The sequence below is a fragment of the Ceratotherium simum genome, chromosome 8, assembly GCF_057802395.1.
Source record: "Ceratotherium simum simum isolate JZ-2026a chromosome 8, ASM5780239v1, whole genome shotgun sequence".
Taxonomy (NCBI): domain Eukaryota; kingdom Metazoa; phylum Chordata; class Mammalia; order Perissodactyla; family Rhinocerotidae; genus Ceratotherium; species Ceratotherium simum.
In genome coordinates this window covers 66,566,758-66,590,842 of record NC_141907.1, presented here as the reverse complement: position 1 = coordinate 66,590,842, position 24,085 = coordinate 66,566,758, and the positions used below count along the sequence as shown (strand labels likewise).

The 24,085-nt window shown below is 37.4% G+C and overlaps 1 protein-coding gene across 10 annotated transcripts in view; it reads left to right on the top strand.

Moving 5' to 3' along the window:
* The window catches only part of RASGEF1B (RasGEF domain family member 1B), a 562,507-nt gene that overhangs the window by 421,490 nt on the left and 116,932 nt on the right, over positions 1-24,085 (top strand). Inside the window, exon 1 of one of the 10 annotated variants that reach the window (XM_087434493.1) lies at positions 4,374-4,394. The exons of the other annotated variants lie outside the window; for them this stretch is intronic. The gene's annotated coding sequence lies outside the window, so the exon portion shown is untranslated. Of the gene's footprint in view, positions 1-4,373; positions 4,395-24,085 lie in introns of those variants that run through there. 10 annotated transcript variants of the gene reach the window in all.

Genomic DNA, 24,085 nt, shown 5'->3' with positions numbered 1-24,085 from the left:
TGTGCTGACACTTTCCCATTAACACTACCCTGATTTCGCTCCCAGAACCCGGCTGAAAAATACCAAGTGGAACTTCTGATGGAAAAGTGCTAAGTAGACTCCCGGTCTGTTATTAATGGAAAAAGAAACTTTACTTTGTCCCACCTGTGAGTAGGGAAAATCAATGCCCTAAGACGGCCATGGGATATATATATGCTCTCTATTCACATTGATCAGAAAAAAATAATATCACTAAACTCTGAGAAATAGCACTACAGAATTATCAGCAAAATTAAGACAGACTATGCTGTTTTGCTACTTTCCCAATACTCTGGGTGCCCTTGAGAAAGCCAGAGGAAGCCCTTCTTGGAAATATTGCTTTCTAAGCATTCTATGCCAGCTAAGTACCCACTAAGAAATAAACAAACACTGAATGCCTTCCGTGTGTGAGGCAGTGTGCTATATACAGTGATCCCGGGTAATTTGGTATAAGTGATAACAGCAATAATAATTATTATACTAGCCACCATTGTTTGAGGACTGTCTTCCAAACACTGACATAAAGTTCTTCATACCGAGTCTCTCATTTAATCGTTTTATAGATGAAGCCTAGAGAGGATAAAGAACTTGTTCGAGGTCACAGAGCTAATAAATGGTAGAGTTGGCATCCAAAACCAGGCATGCCTGACTCAAGAACCTGTGCCTAACCACCTGCTGGAGAGATGGTTTTTTATTTAGACGATCTCTTTTCTGTTCCTATTTGAAATATAATCAAAGTTTCCTGAGAGGACACAGAAGGATGCCAAAAAAAGTTTGACCTGGCTTATGTTATGGGTCACTCTGGCTACAGTTCACCAACCTTAGATTTTCATTTTCCAAAAGGCCCCAGTTATAAATAGCAACTCTGCACAAGGGGGAAATAATGTGTGAGCATGTAGCATTAGCTTGTCTCTTGAAAAGCAGTTGCTTCACAAAGATCTTTAAAGAGGGTATGAACTGCAAAGATATCACCATGAGGTTACACAGATCAAAATATTATTCTTCAGAAGCCGTTCTATATATTTTGGTGTCCCAGTTTGTCTCCTCTGGGAGAAGGAAGCTTAGTGCTTACCTAATCCATGAGGCTATGCATTTAATTTTAAGAACTTTAACACTCTCAGTGAAAAGAGTCCAAGTGGTATTATTAAATATCATTAAAGTTCAATTGAACAAAAGAATCACAATAAAGCCAAGGGTCGAGCTGAAATCTCCACTTGCCACTAATGCCACTTAAGTTTTTTGTAGAGGCAGTTGGGATGCCTGGTAAAATAAATGAGTGTGAATGGAGTGAACAGAGAGCAGATTGCATAAAAGTTTATGGTCTGAAGCGTAGGGAGGTAATTAGTGGTGCGATGAGCTCCCCAATTGTGTCTACATGTTTAAAGGTCATTTCCTGCATTTTATGAGAGATAGGGAATTATATTCGGGCCCCCATAGAACTTTGCTTTTACTATTATGGACATTTATTTCACCTGACCTTACTTGAGGTGGGTTGATTGCAAGTGTGTCTTTCTCATGGGCTTGTAATCTCCATGGCTGGGGGCTTGGGCGGGGCAGGATTGTGCCATATTCATTATTTATGTCCCTAAAACACCAAGCATAATTCTTTCCACATTGTAGCTGCTTGTTAAGGAGAGGGAAGTGGTGGGGAAAAAGGGAAAGAAATTCTCATATTGTGCCTGAGAATGCTGTTATCTGATTACCTGGGTTCAGGCTGCTTTTCAGTCAATGCCTTCTGAAACTTCGACGAATAGCTTAGTGAAAAATTCAGCTTTACCTTAAAAGACATTTGCTTACGGAATACCTCTTAAAAGGCTCTATTTATTTGTAGAAGGCAGAAAGTACAGTTTTTACACTAAAGACTTTCAAAGGGAATCAGCGATAAGAGACATGTTGAGATTAAAACAAAATAGAAAAAAAGAGAGAGAGAGAGAGAAAATGTTCTCATGCTTTGTGGCATGGAAGTTGTTTCCTTCCTTCTCTGCACCAGTGAAAGTGATCTTGCCAAGGTCAGTAGGAAAATCCTAACTGCTAAACCCAGAGCACATTTCAATTCTTCTCTAACTTGACTCAATTGACCTCTTCTCGAAAGTTGTTCCTCTCTTGGCTTTTGTGAGAGCCAACTGTTCTAATTCTCATCTGTTCTTGTCAGTCTCTTTTGCTATTTCATCTTCCCTCAGTAATACCTCCAATTTTGTGTTCCACGGTGTTCCATTCCTGGTGCACTTTTTTTTTTTCTAATCAACTGTCTCTCTTTGAGCAATTTTCTTTATTCTCGTTTCATTTGCTCAACATGTTCGAAACTATAGCAGTTAGCTTCTCTTTCCCTTCTTCTGATTTGCCTGCTCTATAAATGTTCTATTCCTCTCTCAATGAATGTTCCTACCTTTTAGCCAACAATTCAAGCCAGGTACTTGGGTGTCATCTGTAATTCTCCCCTCTCTCTCCTCCATTCAGGTGGCCACCCAGTTCAGACGGTTCTAAATCCCTGACATTCACTCTCTCCTTCTCCATTGTGATTGCTGTAATTAAGGTCTTCGTCATCTCTCATCTGGTTACTGATGAACCTTCTAACTGATTTCCTTATCTTGCCTTTTATCTTCTTTCAATACCTCACCAATACCACTACAGAGTTATCCTTTCAAATTGCAAATATGATCAAGTTATTTACCTAAGAGGTGGAATGGCTCCCACTGACTACTGAGTTAGTCTGAATCTCTCTGAATGATAGAGTGAGGCATGTATGATATTCCTACCCCCACTCCCCAGCCTCGGCTCCCGTTGCTCAGTCCCTCGAATCCTACACACTACTCTTTACTTCACGACTCTGTGCCATTGTGCATGTTGTTCCTTCTACTTGTTCATGCCGAATCTCCTCCTCTTTTTCAGTCTATCTTACACTTCACTTCCACTTCTCTTCCGCCCCTCCTACAACCTCTATCCTGAGTTAAAAGTGTACTTTGTATGTTTTCTATTGCAGCGTTGCTCTCACTTTGTTGCAATTGTTTCTTGTCTTTCTGTCTTCTCTTAGTAATGGAGCACGTTTCTCATCTTTGTATTCCTCAATGTGTGGCACAATGTATGGCACACGCTAGGCACTGAAGGGTCTGGAAATGCTGTTTGTGCTTATGAATACCTTGTCTATTCATTTCACCACTTACCCAGAATTCAGAGCTCATTCAAACCCAGAATTCAGAACTCTTCTCCCCACTTACACATTTTAGGATTCTCTTGGCCAGAGTACCTGACTCTAAGCTTTCATTAATTAAAGTAAAACACTCCTCACAGATGATTAATGCCCATTATCATGCTCAAGCTCATCATAAGAAAAGGAAAGATTTTTATCAGTTAGAGACAATGAAGACAGGGTCTTGGCCAATGTGAATTCCTCCCTATTAACTGATAACAATGAGATAATTGAGGAAGATAGGCATATTACCCCATTTAGGTAATTCTACCAGATCTACTTTATTAAATAGAATAGCGATGGGAGTTAGAACTGCCTGCTCTGCCTTTAGAAGGCAAGAGTGATTGTGGTCAGCGTTTCCAGATGCTGTTTGTACAAAGAGAAGGAAAAATGGTTATTGCCTCCAGCTTGGACTTTTGTTAGGAGATCAGTCATGAAAGAAAGTTCGGCCTTTTGTACCTTGAAAATATCTGACCAGTTTAAAATTAGGCATTCCAATAGGGAAACGCCAAATGTGAAAAGATGAGAGCCTTGTTCATACAAATTTAAATGTTCCACACAGAAGAGTTTGTAGCACTAAAATTTACATTCTTATAAAAATGTAATTATAACAGTAAAATTTAGTGGTATATTTCTTTTTGAGGAGATGAGATACAAGAAAATCAAGAATCCTTACACAACTTCATTTCAGCATGGAACAACTCTTGCTATGAGAAAAGTATACATTTATATTTATATAATCAAAAAATTTTATTAAATATAGTAGATGAACATCATTTGATCAATACTGCTAAGTATTCTGTGAGAAACTAAAGAAGTTATTTCTGTCTTAAGGGATATAGAATGACTTATTAGCACTGGAAGGTAATTTAAATGTCATCTAGTCCAACTTCTTGTCTGATGCTTAAATCTACCATACAAACACCTGCCAAACCTCCAGTTTGAGGGAGATTTCTACCACCTGAGGCAGTTCATTTCATATTTATGTAGCTCTTATTATTAATGATGATAAATAAAATTTATGGAGTGCTTACTATGTGCCAGGCACTGGGCTAAGTATTTTATCTTCAGAAATCCTGTTTAATCTTTATCACAATCTGATAAAATGGTATTGTTATTATTTCCATTTTACAGATGAGGGAAACTGAGGCTTAGCAAGGTTGGGCAACTGCCCAACATCACACAGCTGGTAAGTAGAGGACCCAGCTTTGACTACACTGTCTGCATTCTTAAAGAGTATACATATGCAGCCTCTCTAACTCAATTGCTTCCCTATGTTGACCTGAAATCTACTTAGTTATAGCTTCTATGCTTGGGTCCTAATTTTTAATGAGATGACACTAAACATGTCCAGTTCCTTTTCCACAGGATAACTCTTCAACTAGTTGAAGACGGTTGTCTTATCCACTCTGCCCCCTCAGTCTTTCCAATGGATACACAATTGCATTGCCTTCCATTTTTCTCTGTGTGAGATGGTCTCTAGGCTCTTCAGCATCATGATCACTGTCCTCTGGACAAGCCCACCTTGGAGTCTTATACATTTAATACAGCATAAAATCATATTAGCTTTGTTGGAAGAGTGGAAACATAGGTTGAGTCATATGCTTGTGGTCAACCAAAGCCCCTAAGTGTTTTGCATATATGTTGGTAAGCTATCTCTCTGCTATTCTCTATTCACACAGTTGGTTTTTTGAACTTGAATTTAGAGCTTTGTACTTACCTCAGTTATATTTTATTTTGAGAGTATAGTTTATTGTTCTAGAATGCTAATATCTTTTAGGATCAAGATTCTGTCATCTAAAAGGTTTTTTTCCCATTGTATTCATTAATGTTTGCCATGTATTAAGCCATCCCAAACTTAGTGGATTAAAATAACAATTTGGCTCCTAATTCTATGTGTCAGAACTTAGGCTGGGCTCAACTTAGTGGTTCTTTTGGACTTGACTGGGCTTACTGACACATCTGTGGTCAGCTGCTAGGTCAGCCGGGGCGAGTGGGTCTAGAAGAACCTCAGCTGGGATAGCTAGTCTCTACTCTACATCATTTCTCATCCTCCAACAAGCTAGCCTAGGCTTGTCCACATGCTGCGAGAGGGGTCCCAAGATAGCAAATGAAACCAAGAAAGCCCCAGGAGTCCTAAGCTCAGAACAGGGACACCATCATTTTCCCCATATTCTATTAGACAAAACAAATTCCAAGGCCAGCAATTTTCAAAGGCTGGGGAAATAGACTCCGTCTCTTGATGGGAGGAGGGAGGCCCTTTACAAGGGGCCTAGATACAGGAAAACATAACAATTGTGTCCATTTTTTAAATCTGCCACACTCTTAGGGTCATGCCATTTGTGATAGCACATCATCAAAATTATCCTTTAAAAAATTCACAGGAATTTCAATTTAATAAGGTCTAAAAATAAAGTCCTATGTAGCATACTACTTTTGCTCTTACAACCTAGTTAGACAATCATAACAAATACACTAAAAGAAAAAAATTATATGCTAAACCATCCCAATCTGTTTCTAAAGAGACATAATTTAAAGAACAAAGAGATCTACAAGGTCCACCACCAGGGAAATGCTTGTAGATGAATTTAAACTTGATCTAGATGAAAAAAAAACAGGCTAGGGTCTGTATTGGGAAAGAGAAATGAGAAAAGTGTTGAGATAGGGATTAGCATCTGCAAAACCTCACAGGCTCAGAGAATAGGCTGGAGTGACAATATTCAAGGGTTACTCTGAAAATTGAGTGGTAAGAGGAAGGGTGGCTAGATTGTAGGGGGTCTATAATGAAAGAACTTGAAAGTAGGTTTGAATTTGAATTTGATTTTGTAAGCTGTGGGGGACTATAGATGGTTCTTGAGCAAAAATATAGTGTGATTAAAATTTTTACACAACTAGCCTAGCATTAGTTTGAATGAAACATTTTTGCATTCAGGGAAACCACTGAGAAAAGCCTTACGGCTTTTTTATTCCTGATGAAAACTAAGTACCTAATATCATTATTCCTAAGGTAGTTTTAAAAAAAATGACCTAAATAATTACCTGGCAGGGTAATAAGTTTTCATTTCTGCCGATTTAAGGAGCAGACAAAAGGTGCCAACATCTGGAAAGAGGTGAATATGTTCTTTTTCTTAAAGAAGAAGAAAAGGAAATGTAACTACCTCTGCTTAAATTTGAGTCATTATGTCATGTGTACAGATTTTTCAAGGTTATTTCCTTCAGTGGCAAAATGATGGTTTGCAGAAATGAAAAGCTGACATTTTCAAGATTCAAAAACCTAGCCGTTGAACAAAACCCTGAGTAATCACAAAAGTCTTGTTTTCCATTCTACTAAGTGCTACTTACTGTAAGAGGATGCAAGAGACACCCCAACCTTCTTGGATATTCTTTAGGTCTGAGTCCTTCTGTGGGGTCTCTGTAGATAATGAAATCTCTCTCTAATCAATGTTCTAGTGCCAGGACACCAAGAGTGTTGGAAAAATTGTTGAATGTTTGGAAAACAGTTTGGGATCCCCCTTAGAAAAGCTCTGTAGCCAGTCAGAATTCCATGGCTAGGTGCGTGGTGTAATAAAGACTGTCTTGACTACTTGTCTAGAGACCTTCTTGGAATACATCTTTTCTAGAAGAAATCAATTTAAATCCTCATTTTCCTTGTACACTGAAGTGAATTCCAGATTGAGCCAAGATTTGAATGTTTAAAAAAAAAACACGTGGGGCCGGCCCAGTGGCATAGTGGTTGGGTTGGCATGCTCCGCTTCTGCAGCCTTGGGTTCGCAGGTTCAGATCGTGGATGCAGACCTACACACTGCTCATCAGGCCATGCTGTGGCAGAAGGTTGGCACAGATGTTAGCTCAGGGACCACCTTCCTCAAGCAAAAAGAGGAAGATTGGCAAGAAAAGTTAGCTCAGGGCTAATCTTCCTCAGCAAAAAAAAAAAAAAAAAGCCATGCAATAAAATCATGGGAAAATATTTAATGATCTGATATTGTAATAGAGTGAGACTTTCTAAGCTTAAAGGTATTGGAATCCTAGTGCACTAATGGATCTAGGAAACAACTGTTAATGACTGTTAAACTGTTAGCTCAAACGTTGATTAGGAATTTTATAAGGGATAGATCAGGCTGACAGGACCTGCAAGCACTAGTTACTTTTAACGTCACTGAAAGTGGGACACTCAGACATTATGTGTCCCATGACATAATGCAAGAGGAAGTTGACAGCACCACCTATGAAGTATTCGGTTCCCCAAAATTAAATGTGAAGTTTCTCAAATCCGTAAATCTAACTCCCACTTGTTAGAAAATTCAGGGACTAGAGGAATGTGGTAAATGACCTCACAAGGATACAGTCATACAAATCCAGGAAGTCAGATATTCCTTAGGACAAATGGCCCAGTTTCTTTAACAAAAAAATGGCCTGGAATATAAAAGGGAGGGGAAACCTCAGTGACATATCAGCCAAATACAGCACATGGACCCTATTTGAATCTGGATTCAAAAATCCAATTCTGAAATGACATTTTTTTTTTGAATTTATGAGGTTTTTTCTTTATTCCTTTATATACTTGTCATTCTGATAGGAAATACAGTTCTTTTTTTTTTTTTTTTTAATTTTTTGTTTATTGCAGTAACATTGGTTTATAACATTGTAAAAATTTCAGCTGTACATCATTGTACTTCTATTTCTGCATACATTACATCATGTTCACCACCAAAATACTAATTACAACCCATCACCACACACATGTACCGAATTATCCCTTTCACCCTCCTCCCTCCCCCCTTCCCCTCTGGTAACCACCAATCCAATCTCTGTCCCTATGTGTTTGTTTATTGTTGTTATTATCTACTACTTAATGAAGGAAATCATGCGGTATTTGACCTTCTCCCTCTGACTTATTTCACTTTGCATTATACCCTCAATGTCCATCCATGATGTCACAAATGGCTGGATTTCATCATTTCTTATGGCTGAGTAGTATTCCATTGTGTATATATACCACAGCTTCTTTATCCATTCGTCCCTTGATGGGCACTTAGGTTGCTTCCAAGTCTTGACTATTGTGAATAACGCTGCAATGAACACATGGGTGCATGTACCTTTACAAATTGGTGTTTTCAAGTTCTTTGGATAAATACCCAGCAGTGGGATGGCTGGATCATATGGTAGTTCTATCCTTGATTTTTTGAGGAATCTCCATATTGTTTTCCATAGTGGCTGCACCAGTTTGCACTCCCACCAGCAGTGTATGAGAGTTCCCTTCTCTCCACATCCTCTCCAACACATGTTGTTTCCTGTCTTGTTAATTATAGCCATTCTGACAGGCGTGAGGTGATATCTCATTGTAGTTTTGATTTGCATTTCCCTGATAGTTAATGATTTTGAACATCTTTTCATGTGTCTGTTGGCCATCTGTATATCTTCTTTGGAGATATGTCTGTTCAGGTCCTTTGCCCATTTTTTAATTGGGTTGGTAGTTTTTTTGTTGGTAAGATGCATGAGTTCTTTATATATTTTGGAGATTAAGCCCTTATCAGAAGTATGGTTTGCAAATATCTTCTCCCAATTGTTAGGTTGTCTTTTCATTTTGTTGATGGTTTCCTTTGCTGTGCAGAAGCTTTTTAGCTTGATGTAGTCCCATTTGTTTATTTTTTCTATTGTTTCTCTTGCCCGGTCAGACGTGGTGTTTGAGAAGATGTTGCTAAGACTGATGTCGAAGAGCGTACTGCCTATGTTTTCTTCTAGAAGTTTCACAGTTTCAGGTCTTACATTCAAGTCTTTAATCCATTTGGAGTTAATTTTTGTGTATGGTGTAAGGTAAGGGTCTACTTTCATTTTTTTGCATATGGCTATCCAGTTTTCCCAACACCATTTGTTGAAGAGACTTTCTTTTCCCCATTGTATGTTCTTGGCTCCTTTGTCAAAGATTAGCTGTCCATAGATGTGTGGGTTTATTTCTGGGCTTTTGATTCTATTCCATTGATCTGTGTGTCTGTTTTTGTGCCAGTACCATGCTGTTTTGGTTACTATAGCTTGGTAGTATATTTTGAAATCAGGGAGTGTGATACCTCCAGCTTTGTTCTTTTTTCTCAGGATTCCTTTAGCTATTCGGGGTCTTTTGTTGTTCCATATAAATTTTAGGATTCTTTGTTCTATTTCTGTGAAAAATGTTGTTGGAACTTTGGTAGGGATTGCATTGAATCTATAGATGGCTTTAGGAACTATGGACATCTTAACTATGTTAATTCTTCCAATCCAAGAGCATGGAATATCTTTCCATTTCTTTGTGTCTTCTTCAATTTCTTTCAGAAATGTTTTATAGTTTTCAGTGTACAGATCTTTCACCTCTTTGGTTAAGTGTATTCCTAGGTATTTTGTTCTTTTTGTTGCAATTGTAAATGGGATGGTATTCTTAATTTCTCTATCTGCTACTTCGTTGTTAGTGTACAGAAATGCAACTGATTTTTGTGTGTTGATTTTGTATCCTGCAACTTTACCATATTCGTTTATTACTTCTAAAAGTTTTCTGGTGGATTCTTTGGGGTTTTCTATATATAAAATCATGTCATCTGCAAATAGTGACAGTTTCACTTCTTCCTTTCCAATTTGGATCCCTTTTATTTCTTTCTCTTGCCTGATTGCTCTGGCTAGGACTTCCAGTACTATGTTAAATAGGAGTGGTGACAGTGGGCATCCTTGTCTGGTTCCTGTTCTTAGAGGGATGGCTTTCAGTTTTTCACCATTGAGGATGATATTAGCTGTGGGTTTCTCATATATGGTCTTTATTATGTTGAGGTACTTTCCTTCTATACCCATTTTATTCAGAGTTTTTATCATAAATGGATGCTGTATCTTGTCAAATGCTTTCTCTGCATCTATTGAGATGATCATGTGATTTTTATTCTTCATTTTATTAATGTGGTGTATTACGTTGATTGATTTGCGAATGTTAAACCATCCCTGCATCCCTGGAATAAATCCCACTTGATCATGGTGTATAATCTTTTTAACGTATTGTTGTATGCGATTTGCTAGTATTTTATTGAGGATTTTTGCATCGATGTTCATCAGTGATATTGGCCTGTAATTTTCTTTTTTTGTGTTGTCCTTGTCTGGTTTTGGTATGAGGGTAATGTCAGCTTCATAGAATGAGTTAGGGAGCTTCCCCCTCTCCTCAATTTTTGGAAGAGTTTGAGAAGGATAGGTATTAAGTCTTCTTTGAATGTTTGGTAGAATTCCCCAGGAAAGCCGTCTGGTCCTGGACTTTTATTTTTGGGGAGGTTTGTGATTACTGTTTCGATCTCCTTACTGGTGACTGGTCTATTCAAATTCTCTACTTCTTCTTGATCCAGTTTTGGAAGGTTGTATGATTCTAAGAATTTATCCATTTCTTCCAGATTGTCGAATTGGTTGGCATATAGCTTTTCATAGTATTTTCTTATAATCTTTTGTATTTCTGAGGTGTCTGTTGTAACCTCTCCTCTTTCATTAAATACAGCACATGGACCCTATTTGAATCTGGATTCAAAAATCCAATTCTGAAATGACATTTTTTAAAAAAAATTAGAGAAAACTGAGCCTGACTGGATATTAGATATTAAGGAATTATTATAAATGTTGGTGGAGGTGTTGGTTGTTATTTGAAAAACTCTTATCAGCTAGAGATATATTCTGAAGTACTCATATGTGACGTGATATTGGGTCTGAGATTTACTTTAAAATACTTCAATAAAAGAATGGTGACGGGACAGGAGAGAATAACTGAAACAAGAATTGCAGAATGTTGGTAATTATTGTTCTGGGTAATGAGTACATGTGGGTTCATCATAATATTCCCTTTACTTTTGTGTATATTTGGAAATGTCTGTTCAAATTATTTGAAAGTTGTTGGAAAAAAATCTGAAGGAAAAGATTAATATAATCTACTACATAAATAAAATTAAGAATTCTATGCTTTCTTACACAACAGGCTGGGGAAAATATTTGTTACAAATATGGCAGACAGAGTCAACATCCATTTTCATATACATACATGCACATACATATGCACATACAAGCTGATAAGAAAAATACCAAAAAACCCGAGAGCTAAATGATATAAACAGAATTCCAAAGGGGAAATGCAAATTCCTTAAAATATCCCTTTGGAAATAATCATAAAAAACCAAGTTGAAATTTTTTGAACTACTAAAGCAAGCTATTCTCCAGAACGTACATGCCTTTTATGTCCTGGAAAACAGTCATTTCCTATGATCAATAGAGAAATTTTCTAAAATAGTAGCAGCCTTTTTGTTAAATGCCAAAAAAGTGTCATGTGCTATACAGTGAGGACTATTTTTAGAAAGTCTTTCTAACACTTCTCCAGTGGTGATAAAATCCTGGCCAAGAATCCTTGCTAGGGCTGAGGAAAGAGTGCATCAAAAAATGAACTCGAGGAGAGAGTTGTGACAAGGAAGGGCCTTACAAGGTGCTTGTAGGGGGGTTGACAATGTTCTTAATTTGTTTGATGGCCATATGGGTGTTCCTTTATAACTGTTTCTTAAATTGTACATATAGATTTCATGTCCTTTTTTATAGTGCATTATATTTTATAATAAAAGTTTTGTTTTTCTTTTAAGCAAACTCCAACAAGTGTGGTCACTCACATGCCTTGAGTTGCCATATGTGACGGTTGGCCTGAAATCACCCTAACTAGGCAAAGAGGAGGTAATTGCCTTGGAATGGAGTCCAACATGGGAGTGGGCATGAGGTTCTACAGTGTAAAAGCTGTTTCTCAAGAGGAACTCTTAATTCATGTTTGGCTATAGGGGCTCCCCAGAGGCAATATTGGCTGTTGGGGGAATGTTCAGCTCTGGAACTACCCTAAAATTAGAATACCTCAGGAAAACCCAAGAATCCCCTGAGAAGTTTTTTTCTTTTTTTAATCCCATCCATATGGGATGTTTTTAATAAGCAGAAGAGCTCCATGTGTATTATACATAAAGATACTGGCATCAGGACTTTGTAAGAATGGGTAGACTCTAAGATAGTTTTCTAATAGTGAAGATGGATTTATTTTATTTATTTTTTATTTTTTATTTTTTGCTGAGGAAGATTCACCCTGAGCTAACATCTGTTGCCAGTCTTCCTCTGTTTTGTATGTGGGTTGCTGCCACAGCATGGCTACGGATGAGTGGTGTAGGTCCACGCCCGGGAGCCACACCCTGGCCACCAAAGCGGAGCATGCTGAACTTAACCACTAGGCCACAGGACTGGGCCCATGATGGATTTATTTTTAATTATTTTTATCTTCTTACCTCGTTCCCCCAAGTGACTAACACCATGGTTTGCAAGATGGAAGGTGGGGGTAAAGGAGTGGATGATTTGGTTAAGCTATGATCTTACAAAATAACCAAGTTTGTCTCTGCTGTTAACTTTCAGCTCTAAGATGCTGTGTACAATTTGCAATTGATGTGTCCAGAAGGTTTGTGTGTTAAGCAATTGTATCTAGTCAATATCAAATCCTATTCTTAGCATCAGGTGCTCAACCATAATTGTCCATGGTCAGGCAATAAATAAATAAATAATAAAAACAACCCAAAAATATCAAAGAAAGATGTACCAATTGTGGATAAAATTGTGGAGATAATCTAACCTATCAAGTGTCTCAAACAAACAGGAAAATGTAAATTCAATAATAATTCATCTTGAATGGCTTCTAATAATTCCTTGCCTTCTTTATCATTGAGAACAAGGAAGTAAGGCTTTTCCTGAAACCAAACAACTCACATGTTGCTCTATAATTCTCTCTCCTCGCTTCTCTCCCCAATTCTTTTCAACTTTATCGAATTACCTGGAACTTGAGTATTATACTCTATCCTCAAGAAAGTCTCTCCCAGGGACAAGGGATTTAGTCTTTAAGTTTCACCTACGAGTTTGAAATGTTAATTAATGATGAATAGGAATGGCATTTGATTATTTACAATAGAATTTGGATGTCATTTCTAGGTTCTAAAAAAAACTCTTTTTCTGATTACGGAAGTGATACTCTCATTCTTCCTCATTACTGGTAATTTGGAAAATTCAGGGAAGATTGGAAGGAAACAAAAATTTCCACAATCCAAAGCTAACCACAGTTAACATTTTGGTGTATTTTCTTCCTACTTATGCATACATTTGTGCTATAGAACTGAGATTATTCAACATGTGTGGTTTTCTATGCAATAAATTTTAACTTCACATTATTGTGTGAACATTTTACAATGTCATTACGTAGACTTTAAAAATCTCAATTTTTTTTATTGAGATATAATTGATATACAACGTTATATTACTTTCAGGTGTACAACATAATGTCAAAAATCTCAATTTTAATGAGTAATATTTGAGTGTATCACTATAGCTTAAATTATTTTTTCCAGCAGACCAACCCTGGACATTTTGGTTGTTTCTAACTTTTGTCATTATAAATAATGCAAAAGCAAGTAATGAACATACTTATACATAGATCTGTTTATGTTTCTTTGATTGTTTCTTTATAATTATTCCTAGAAATGGCAAAGGTTAGAAACTTTTAAAATTTCACAATATGTCCTGACTAGTTGCATTTCAAAATGGTTATTCAGTTTTTATTTCTACTAGCATTATATAAGAATGCCAATCTCACTATAACTCCATCAGCACTGAATATTATAATTTTGAATCCTTGCTGGTTAAATCATGATATCTCATTGTTTTCATTGGCTATTGTTTACTAGTGGGGTTGATTTTTTTGCTATGTCCATTTGTTTTATATATTTCTGCTTCTGTATAGTATATGTTCATATTTTTGATCCATTTGTCTGTTGGAAGTTTAGTATTTTTATACTGACTTTTTTTTATGTGTGTGACAGGGATAAAGGGAAACTATGTTAAATCATGAATGTTTATAATCCCTCCACCTTTCCCTCCTCTCTTTTCCATTCCCCATTTCTCTACTCATAAGAAGGAATGTTAAGTCTTTGGCTCCGCTAGTTGGAGTGAGATGTGGTTGGGAGAATACAGGCTATATTTATGTACATAGGAAAAGGCATGGAAATATATTAAAAAGTAAGATGTGGAAATATGGAGATAACTGATTGGGGGGAAAAGTTATGAAAATCACAACAAGTTGGAGACGTGGCAGGAAGGAGAAGAAGGAGAAAAGAAAAAAGGCCAGAATGGGCTACAGTTTGGGGACAAGATGATAACAGATATGAGCTGCTGCTCTGATTGGTGAGGCTTTGATGAGAAGGATAGGCAAAGAAGGTTTTTAGTGAATTTGCTGTATTTTGTGCAGTGAAACCTTGTGTTTGCTGCTACCTCTGCCCCTCAGAACAAAATCAAATCATCGTCAAGAAGATATCTACATTACTCTTCAAGGTCATGGAGTTGGATTTGTGCTTCTTTAGGATGTGTTGCTGGGCTAGTTTGGGCCTTAAGAGAGGATAAGATAGCCCGGGTCTACTATTAAGGTTAAACTCACGTAATAAATATAAATAATTTCATCATTGTTTTAAAGAAATGTTTTCCCCTATTGGATGTTTAATTTTGTTTATAAGAATTTGCACAGACATTGTAGAAGACGGAAATAGCTACTTACAAAACTTAGACTGAAAAACAGCCCCCTCCTTTCTGGGAAAGATGTTTTCTTTAACCAAATGTGTCTGTTAGACGTACGTATAACTCAGTGAGGTTTGAGAGAACACCCTCCTGACCAAGCAGATCACTTGGGTCCACCCAGGCAATCTGTCGTCACCACCAGGGAGTCAGATCACATTCACTTGTGTTATTATGACATATTTTGACATTCAAGTAGGTATCTATAGCTACATATCTCTGTCTCTATATGGTGACGTTTACAAATGTGTGTGTGTGTGTGTGTGTGTGTGTGTGTTGGAGTGAGCCAACAACATCACCCTTCTTTTCTCCCAGTTTTTCTCTGGCATCAGTATTTACATTTAACGCTTAAATAATTATGGAATGAGTAACTTTTGATGTATAGGATGAGATGAGGATCTAGGTCGATTATTTTAAAAATTATCCAGTTTATTCTAATGTTGTCATTGAAGAGTTAATTCCTTCCTTGTTAGTATGTGACACTCACTTTGTTGCATATCAAATTCTTATAGGTTTTTGAGCCATTGGACTTTGTCTTTTCTTTTCTAGTAACATGCTGTATTGATTTTTGTAGATTTATAGTATCTTTTGATATTCCCTCATTACTTTTTCAAAATTATTTTGGATATGTTCTAAAAATCTTTTGAAACTTTATCAAAAGTACATTAAACCTACAAATTACTTTGCAAAGAATTGACATCTTTCCCACATTTGTTCATCATGTTCAGAATATCTCCCTGTTCCAATATTCTTTCTGTTCCATCAGAAATATTTTATAATTTTTCTTTCTGTGAGATACCGCATAATTTTTAAACAAAGTTATCCTTATATATTTTGTGTATTTTGTTGCTGTTATAAATGAGATTTTTTTCCATCATATTTCCCAACTGTTTATTTCTAGTATGTAGAACAGCTTGAATTTTGAATATTTATTTTTAATCTGGTCACCATGCTGAACTTTTTTTTAAATTAATACTAGTGTTTTATTAGTTGATTCTTCTGGGGTTTTCTAAACAGAGATTTATACTATCTATAACTGGAAATAAAATATCAGAAAAGAGATAAAATCAATTCCATTTCTTACATTTTTATTGGAAGACTTTCTAGGAAAATTTTTACATAATATTGAAAAACAATAGCCAGATCATAGCTAACTATGGAATACACAGACATTCCTATTTAATTCAGAAACAAGACAAGGATCTCCATTAAGACCACATTGCAAATATCCTTTAATCTTCTCGTTAACTTAGTGAGGGAGGCATTATTAACGCAGAATACATTTCACCTTGACGAGATATATAATACATCAATAATACCATATTATAGATGAGGCAACCTAAACGCAGAGCGGTGAGGAATTTGCCCAGGGTCAAGTAGATAGGATTTGAACCCAAGTCTGTGATATTCCCGTCTGTTTTGTTCACTAGCCCTTTTGGCTTACTTGACCTTCCAGCAAAAGGAAAGCATTTTATTTGTAAATTGCTTAAAATTTAATAGAATGCTTTTATACACTTCATCTCACATTTTCTCAGAACTGAACTTTGAGTTAAGTGGACTCATGATCATCCCTAAATAATGCTAAATAAACGCTAAAACTTTGTCTCTTACCTCACAGGTGGTTTAGCTACATTATAGTATGATCCATTCCCGGAAAAAAGATAAGGCAAAGCCCTCAAAAAAAGGCTGCTTCATAGTCAGAGTTGCCCCTGCTGCTTTACTTACACCTGTGAGTTCTCTCGCACGCGTGTATTTCATAATATTGAATTGGTGTAATTTTGTGAGAGGATTGGTCTGAGTTTAAGGGTTTGAGAGAAACCCAGCTAGAAAGACTAATTTTCCTATTATGTTGGAAAGAAGAGCTAAAGGAGAATTTTCAAGTTACTATGTGGATGAAATTTGTATGAGGGAAGATGATAGACCTTTTCCCCCAAACAATTTTCAAATCCACAAAGAGCAGCATTCAGGATTATATTTTGTTTATTTATTTATTAATTATCTCTTAATTTTTTTACTGAGTTAACATTGGTTTATAACATTGTATAAATTTCAGGTGTGCATCATTATATTTCAACTTCTGTAGAGACTACATCGTATTCTCCACCAAAAGCCTAGTTGCCATCCGTCACCATATATATGTGCCCCTTTACCCTGATGTTATATTTTGAAGCAGAGAGAGAGTGGAGCCCAGATTCCTCACAGCTTACTCAGGGTTTTACCTAGCATTGGTATCAATCTATGCGCTGATACCATTTCTGCTTTTCTTACAATGGACAATCGTGGCATTTTATATTCTTTTGATCTTTCCATTAGAAAGAAAATGTAGATTTAGGGTTGAGGTGCATGTGTCGTTTCTCTGTGCCTAACCTGCTCATCTGGACTTCACAGTGGCCTTTATCCCAGATTTTCTTGTCCCGTGACTAAGATCAGCTTAGGGTGGGGCTACGCCAGCCTTACTCTGAGTTACAATGGCATGGGGAAGCTGGAAAATACCCACTCTGCCTTCATAAAAACATTTGTAGGGGTTCAGTTAGGAAAACAGGACTCACAGAGTGTTTTAAAGGCAGCCTGGATTCTCTACACTAAATTCTACTAAGTAGGTGTGTGTGTGTTGCCACTTCTGCTAGGTAAAAGAGTTCTTGAAAGAGCATTGGAGCGCTTCCTGAATCATTTGGGCAACCACAGGTCTTAGATTCCTTAATATCCAGGGAATAATTTTAATAGCATTAATAATAATCAACTTTGTTGTCATTTGTTTGCTATAGTGTATCCATATTATGAAATATTATTTAGCCAATAAAAACTATGTATTTAAAGCACATGTAATAACTTGGGCAAATATTTTATAATAGTCAATAAAAATGTCAATTCAAATTTAAATTGTTTGAGTCAGGTCTCTTTCAGTTGTCTGTAACATTGACCCCACTCAGATAAAAGGGGTTTTAAGTATGTTTCAGAAGTCTCATGAGAATCAAAGCGTAGGTATCAAGGACAGATAGATCTCTTAGAAATTAAATCTGGAAAATCACTGAGCATAAGGCTCCTTTCTCCGGCTACTGGATTTCCCTGTCAAGCCTTCTCCCTGCCTGCCTGCTCCGTATTTCTCTCTCTACCATGTCAACCTCCTCTTCTTAAACATAGTTTTTGCTATCTCATAATTTCAGCTTGCACATAGTCCAAAATGTTTTCCTTAGCTTCTATTATATCTCGCACGTGTTCATCTCAGCTTCGTTACTCACTGGCTTCACCTCTCAGTCTCCCAATTCCAAATTCCTAAACTGATTGACTCACTCGTCTTTTTGAGTCAGACTGCAACTCATAGGTCGTTAGTCAGTCTATGAATGGGCCACCCTTGAGTCTGGTGGCCGGAAAGATCAGGTTACTTTGGCGTAAGGTATGTATGCTTAGGCTGGAGGAATCCTAATAAATGTGTCTAGTACTTAAATACTATGTAGCAATATGTATGGATAGAAGATAGAATTAGAGAAATAAACCAAAATATTAACAACAGTTGTCTCAGGGCAGTGATATTATGAAGATTTCTTTTTCTTCATTTTGTATAATTTTTCTTCAATGAACACATTATTTTATAATCACAAACATGATAAACTTCAAAATACTAAAAAAATATTTTTAAAAGGATAATAATGGGGCCAGCCCAGTGGCGCAGCAGTTAAGTTCGTGCACTCTGCTTTGGCAGCCCAGAGTTCACCGGTTCGGATCCTGGGCACAGACCTACTCACCGCTCATCAAGCCATGCTGAGGCGGTGTCCCACATAGAAGAGCTACAACTCTGCAACTACGATACACAACTATGTACTGGGGCTTTGGGAGAAAAAAGGAAAAAAAGGAAGATTGGCAACAGATGTTAGCTCAGGGCCAATCTTCCTTTAAAAAAAAAAAACCAAAACAAAATAAAAAAACAAACAAAAAAGGATGATAATGTTAAAATGCAAAGAGACTTCAGGATGATATAATTCAATACCACTTCAACTGACAAAAGTTGAAACAGGCCCATGTAGTTAAGTGACATCCACAGTCACAGAGTAAGGGAGGGGCCAAGCTCTCCTGACTTATTCCTGAATGAGCTCAGCCACACACAGTCCTTTCTTATCTGAACCAAATGAGATAAATTCCCCTGATGCAAGTGGGAGCCTGTAGGTAGCAGATCTCTGAGTGTGAGATCTAACTGCAAACCGTGCTCTAAATCTTTAGGACTTGGACAAGTTTGTTAAAATAATACCTTGACTTGAAACAGAACTCCAATCCCCAGGTTTCATTTAACTATCATTTTGCTATGAGCTATATTTTGCTAAGGGCTTCTACTTACACACTCCAAATTGTCAGCTCTGCTTTATGTTAAAATAATACCAACAGTAGAGAAGCAAAGGAGGAATTGAGGAATTTCCAGACCTGAAGTACAATCAGTCTACACTTGCATCTGTCTCTTTACTCCGGTGGTTTTGGCTTCCTTCCCTCCAGTGTGTTTTCTCTTGATGGATTAACATGATCTCTTAAGAAGAGAATAAAGTCTTTTGGGATGAGTGTGAAGTAGAGGCTGGGAGGGGCATAAAATCAGATCTACGCTAAGGGAGAAAAGGAAAGAAAAGTTAGAAGTCTCTTAAGGTTTCATTCAAAAACAGGACTTCAAGCTGAAATGGAATACCGTGCCTGGCAGGAAAAGGTTCCCACATGTTTTGAAACTGGCTCCTGCTTAACCTGGAGGAAACAAAAGGCCTGGGGGATTTACTCAGTTCTGGGCATCAAAATGCTCAGAGATAATCCCAGCTCTAAAGCATTTACAGTGTGTAAATTCCTCCTGCATCGAGCCTCAGAGAAGCTCGAGCTATGATTCAGGTGGAAGTCCCTGGACCATTTAGTATTTATTTCACTGTTGGCTTAGAAGAGGATGAGCTAATATGACATAGGTCACATGTATGACAGAGTGAAGTTTCAAAAATTCTCAGGAGTCTGTAATGATAGCTTGAAAATTCATTCCAAAAAAAAGAGATGAAAAAATTTTAAATATAAATAAAGTCCTAACTTTATAAGAAACAAAGATCAGAAACAAACAAAAATTAACCATGCAAACAAAAGATAGGCCAGTGCTGCTTAATAGTAGTTGACATAAAAACATCTTTGTGGTATCAATTTCAAGCTTAATATGAGCTAAGCATTTCAAGACAATGAATATGGAAAAAAACTGTCCAAAATAATTTTTTTTAGGTTTTAGTATTTCATGTTAGAAAAATGGCCAATCTGACTAGAACATGCCCAAAGTAGGGAGGAGGGTCTGCAAACCATATCTTAGGGAATCAGGAATATTTATCTTGGATAAGGATATTCAGTTTTGGGGAGGGAGGAGGAAGAATATATAATAATGGTTTTCAAATGCTTGAAGGATCCTCATGGAGTTAGAGGTCTTTGATAAAGGACCAAAGGGTTTAATTTACAGGAAGCAAAATTCAGTTCAAAATGATGAGGATCTTTATAATGATCCAAGCTATCCCCCAACTGGAATGAGCTGCCTTGTAAGGTAATGTGTTCTCTGTTATTAGAAGAGTTTAAGCAGAAGTTAAAGAATGTACTAGATGATGGTGAGTGTTCTCCTAAGGCTAATTATATGAATCTGTGTGTTGAAAACTTAATAGTCATTTTAAAATTTTTTTTTTCTCTTTTTTACACCATCCTCTGCATTAACTTAGTCGTATCATTGCCCTTGTTATTTCAAGGTAAATATTGAGAAAATTAGGATATTAAAATAACAGCAAAACACTATCAGTCAAGGTTGCCCCATGCATTCCTTGAGTAATGAGTTTGCTTATGCTTGTGGGCGGTGCTATGAGACCCCTACAGTATTTACTTACAATTCTCTCCACAAGCATTTATTGAGCATCTGCCATGTGCTAAGCAGGCACTATGCCAGGGTCCAGGATACAAAAATGAAAAAGCGTGGTTCCCCAGGATGCAGTTATATTTACAGTTATAACCCATATAATATGCAAGGTGATATGTTCCTAATGCTAAAATGAACTTCTGTTTTAAACTCTTTCTTGATTTAATGCTTCTCCATTTTGTTAGATGCATTGACATCCTTAGATGAAAGTTGTTCACCTTGGTGAACGACCTCTAATGTAACTTTCAGCTGAAACCTTTCAATGTGAGCAAGTTAGGAAAATGGTTTCTATTGAAGTAGAAAACAAATAAGTGTGTATTTGTTACAAACAATACTTTCTATACTGTTGTCTTTGAATATCTAGCAGATTTATTTAGTACTTATACCTAAGGTATCTTTTTATCTTACAAGTGGAGCTGGTGAAATTTAAGTTCTAAAGAAATCTCCGATAATTAGAGGCCCTTTGATCTGGAGTATTCCACGGTTAATGTGTGAGCAGATGTTGGCCTGCATTAAGCATTAAGATCAAAAAAGAGTTAAATGGGAAGTTAATTTTGCAAAAGGCTTCAGTAGCATCCAGCTGGTTCTTTGGACTTCTGCTTAGACATGAGGCAACTGGCAAATTAGATTCCAGTGTTATTTGCTCCTTGACTACTTTGCAACTAGCTGCTTTCTTTGCATTTTTTTTATAAATTACATCAAGTTGTGACAACAAACAAACAAAAGCAATCTTGTAAGTTGCATTCAATTTGCTAAAACCACCATGATCCATCTGTGTGTGTAGGTAAGGGGAGCGGGGAGGAGATCCTTGACCAAGCCTGTACTCCTACTTTGGGGACTGAAATGTGATCCTGTTCAACAGAAGAAAAGGCAGATTAACTCCCCAATGGAGAACAGCCAGGCTACTTAGCAAGCTGACCACATCTTCATCATTGCTTGTTGCTTAGGTTTGGCTGTCTAATGAATCTGTATTCTGAGAACTCAAATATAAGAGTCATGTTCTTAGATTCATATCCACTTCTCTGAATACCCATCTCCTTAAACAGATAGGACAGCACAGTTGAGTGTAGGTTACTTTACTTTAGAATGTCCAACAACTATTTTAAAACAATGATGATAACCTATGACTGTTTTTGTTTTAACATGTGTCAGCACTGAAACAGAGCCACTCCTGCTGAAACCCACACTCAGTCATGGAAGGTACAACTGTAGGAAATCAGATGGAGCATGATAATAACAGTGAACCAGAGCGTCACTAGATTATATGACACCCCTCTTCCTGCTGAGTTAATGCAATCTTATGAAATGCAGGAAGGACCCCTTTTCAAAGTTGTGTCTGTATATATTAGTGGGAACAGAAATATTGGCTGTCTTCAGCTGTTGCTGAGATCCAAGAAGAATCACTCATCTTTATCTTTCTAGTCCTGTTCATCCTTAGGTAGGGGTGGCTGAAATATCCATGCCTGGTGGCTTTAGAGGAGTTCTTTCTAATGATACTCGTGCCTAGTGACCCTGGGAAGAGCACATTTGGACCCTGGCCCTTGTAGAAGACAGGCCTGTGACTTCACTCACAGTAGCAGAAACTCTCATTGATCTGCTCATGGTTCCTTGCAATGTTTAACAGCTGTGTCAAGAATGAGCAAAGAGTAAGAGCAGACTCAAAAGGATCCATTTTACCTTTATTTGTTTTATAAGTCTTCATCTAAGGCAGGACAGAAAGAGACCACGTAGATAAGTCTCCAAGACTGCCTTGTCTTTTTCAGTGTGGAATGAAGCACGTTCAGTACTGGTATCCTTAGCAGGCTGTCTCATCCTTTCAGCATCCTTTCATGCTCGTGTCATACAGCATGAGACTGTCAACTCAGGTGAGTTTCAATTCCACATATTTCTGAAAGTCAACTGAGAGAACTACAAAATTCATTGCCAGAAATTCCCAAATACCACTCCTATATGTACAAAGTCATGACCGTTAATGTGAAGGATGGAGCAAGAAACACTGATGCTATTTTGCATCATAATTAAGAAAGTTCTACAGTCCTGAAAAATCAGTATAGGTTCCTACCTAATGATTCTTGATCACTTTTCTATGGTTTTTTTATAGCCCTGAACCTTTAGATTTTTCTCAAATTCTATTCTAGACTGTTAGACGTCAATTCTGGCCAAAACTTGTTCTTCTTTTAATAGTTTTTAGATGTCCTGCGTATACTGTGGCCAAGATAAAATATGGATGTCTCAGGAATTAAAACTGTTCACAAGCCATCGATATAAATGCCTTGCTCATAAATGATGAATTCTAGGGAGAAAATCATGCTATTATTTCAAGAGGCTTTGACTAGTCTCGTCTCCCAGCTTGACAGGAATCAATCTGAACTCCTACAAATTAAATGTACATTCTTATTCTAACAACAATGAGGTGAATCAGAGAAGCTTTCAGATATTAAAATATCAGTTGGGTCTGACATACAATAAATTAAGGTCCACCTTTCTGGATGGCTCAAGATATCAACATTGAGTATGATAGCTCTTCCAGCTTCAATAAAGCATTCAACAAAAGACTCTTTGTTAGCAACCTTGATGATGAATCTAAGTAGGACATTGATAAGGGCCTAAGAAAAAGGAACCAGCCATGACACTATATTTTAAAATACACAAATGAACTAACAGCTATTAATGATGGTGTTACCTCTACACTCAGACTAACCAAGGCCCAAGGCCAGTGAGAGCCAGAGGGGGTATTGCAATAGGGCTGCTCCCCATCCCTGCTCTTCAGTGAGTGGGGTCTGAAAGCAATGTTTCCTCTCTACCTCTGGTGCAACTGAAGTCTAGTGCCCTTATAAGCCCTGAACCACAGCCTCCCTTACACTTTATTAGCATGGCGACTCTGCTTGCCTGGCCCATCTCCTAGGTCCCTGGTGCCTAGTTACCTCCTCTAACTCTTTAGCTGTAGATAACTTTCTTGCCCAGTTTCTTTGTGATCCTTTTCCATTGAACTGGACCTTGTTTCTCACCTTCCTTACTGGTCTCATCCTGGACTTCCAGGGTTAACTGGACATTCATACCATGGCCAACTAGAGCCAAATAGCTTGAAACCCAGACAAGATGACCTGCTGACACCCCTCAGCTCTGTCTTCTCTTTGACGACTGAGTCGGATTCAGATTGGATTGGGGTTCCTCACCATCCCTCAACACTTGTTTCCACTTAGCAGCCCTTCCCAGCTTTTCCAGGGGCTCTGACTTGGTACTGGCTGAGTCTTTTCTCCCATGCAAAAGCTTTTATCACAGCATGGCCTTGGCTAAACCATGTATGAGACCTAGAAGTATGTTGCATAACCCAAAGTAAAAAGAGCTTTCCAAGAGCATCAGTGATCTAG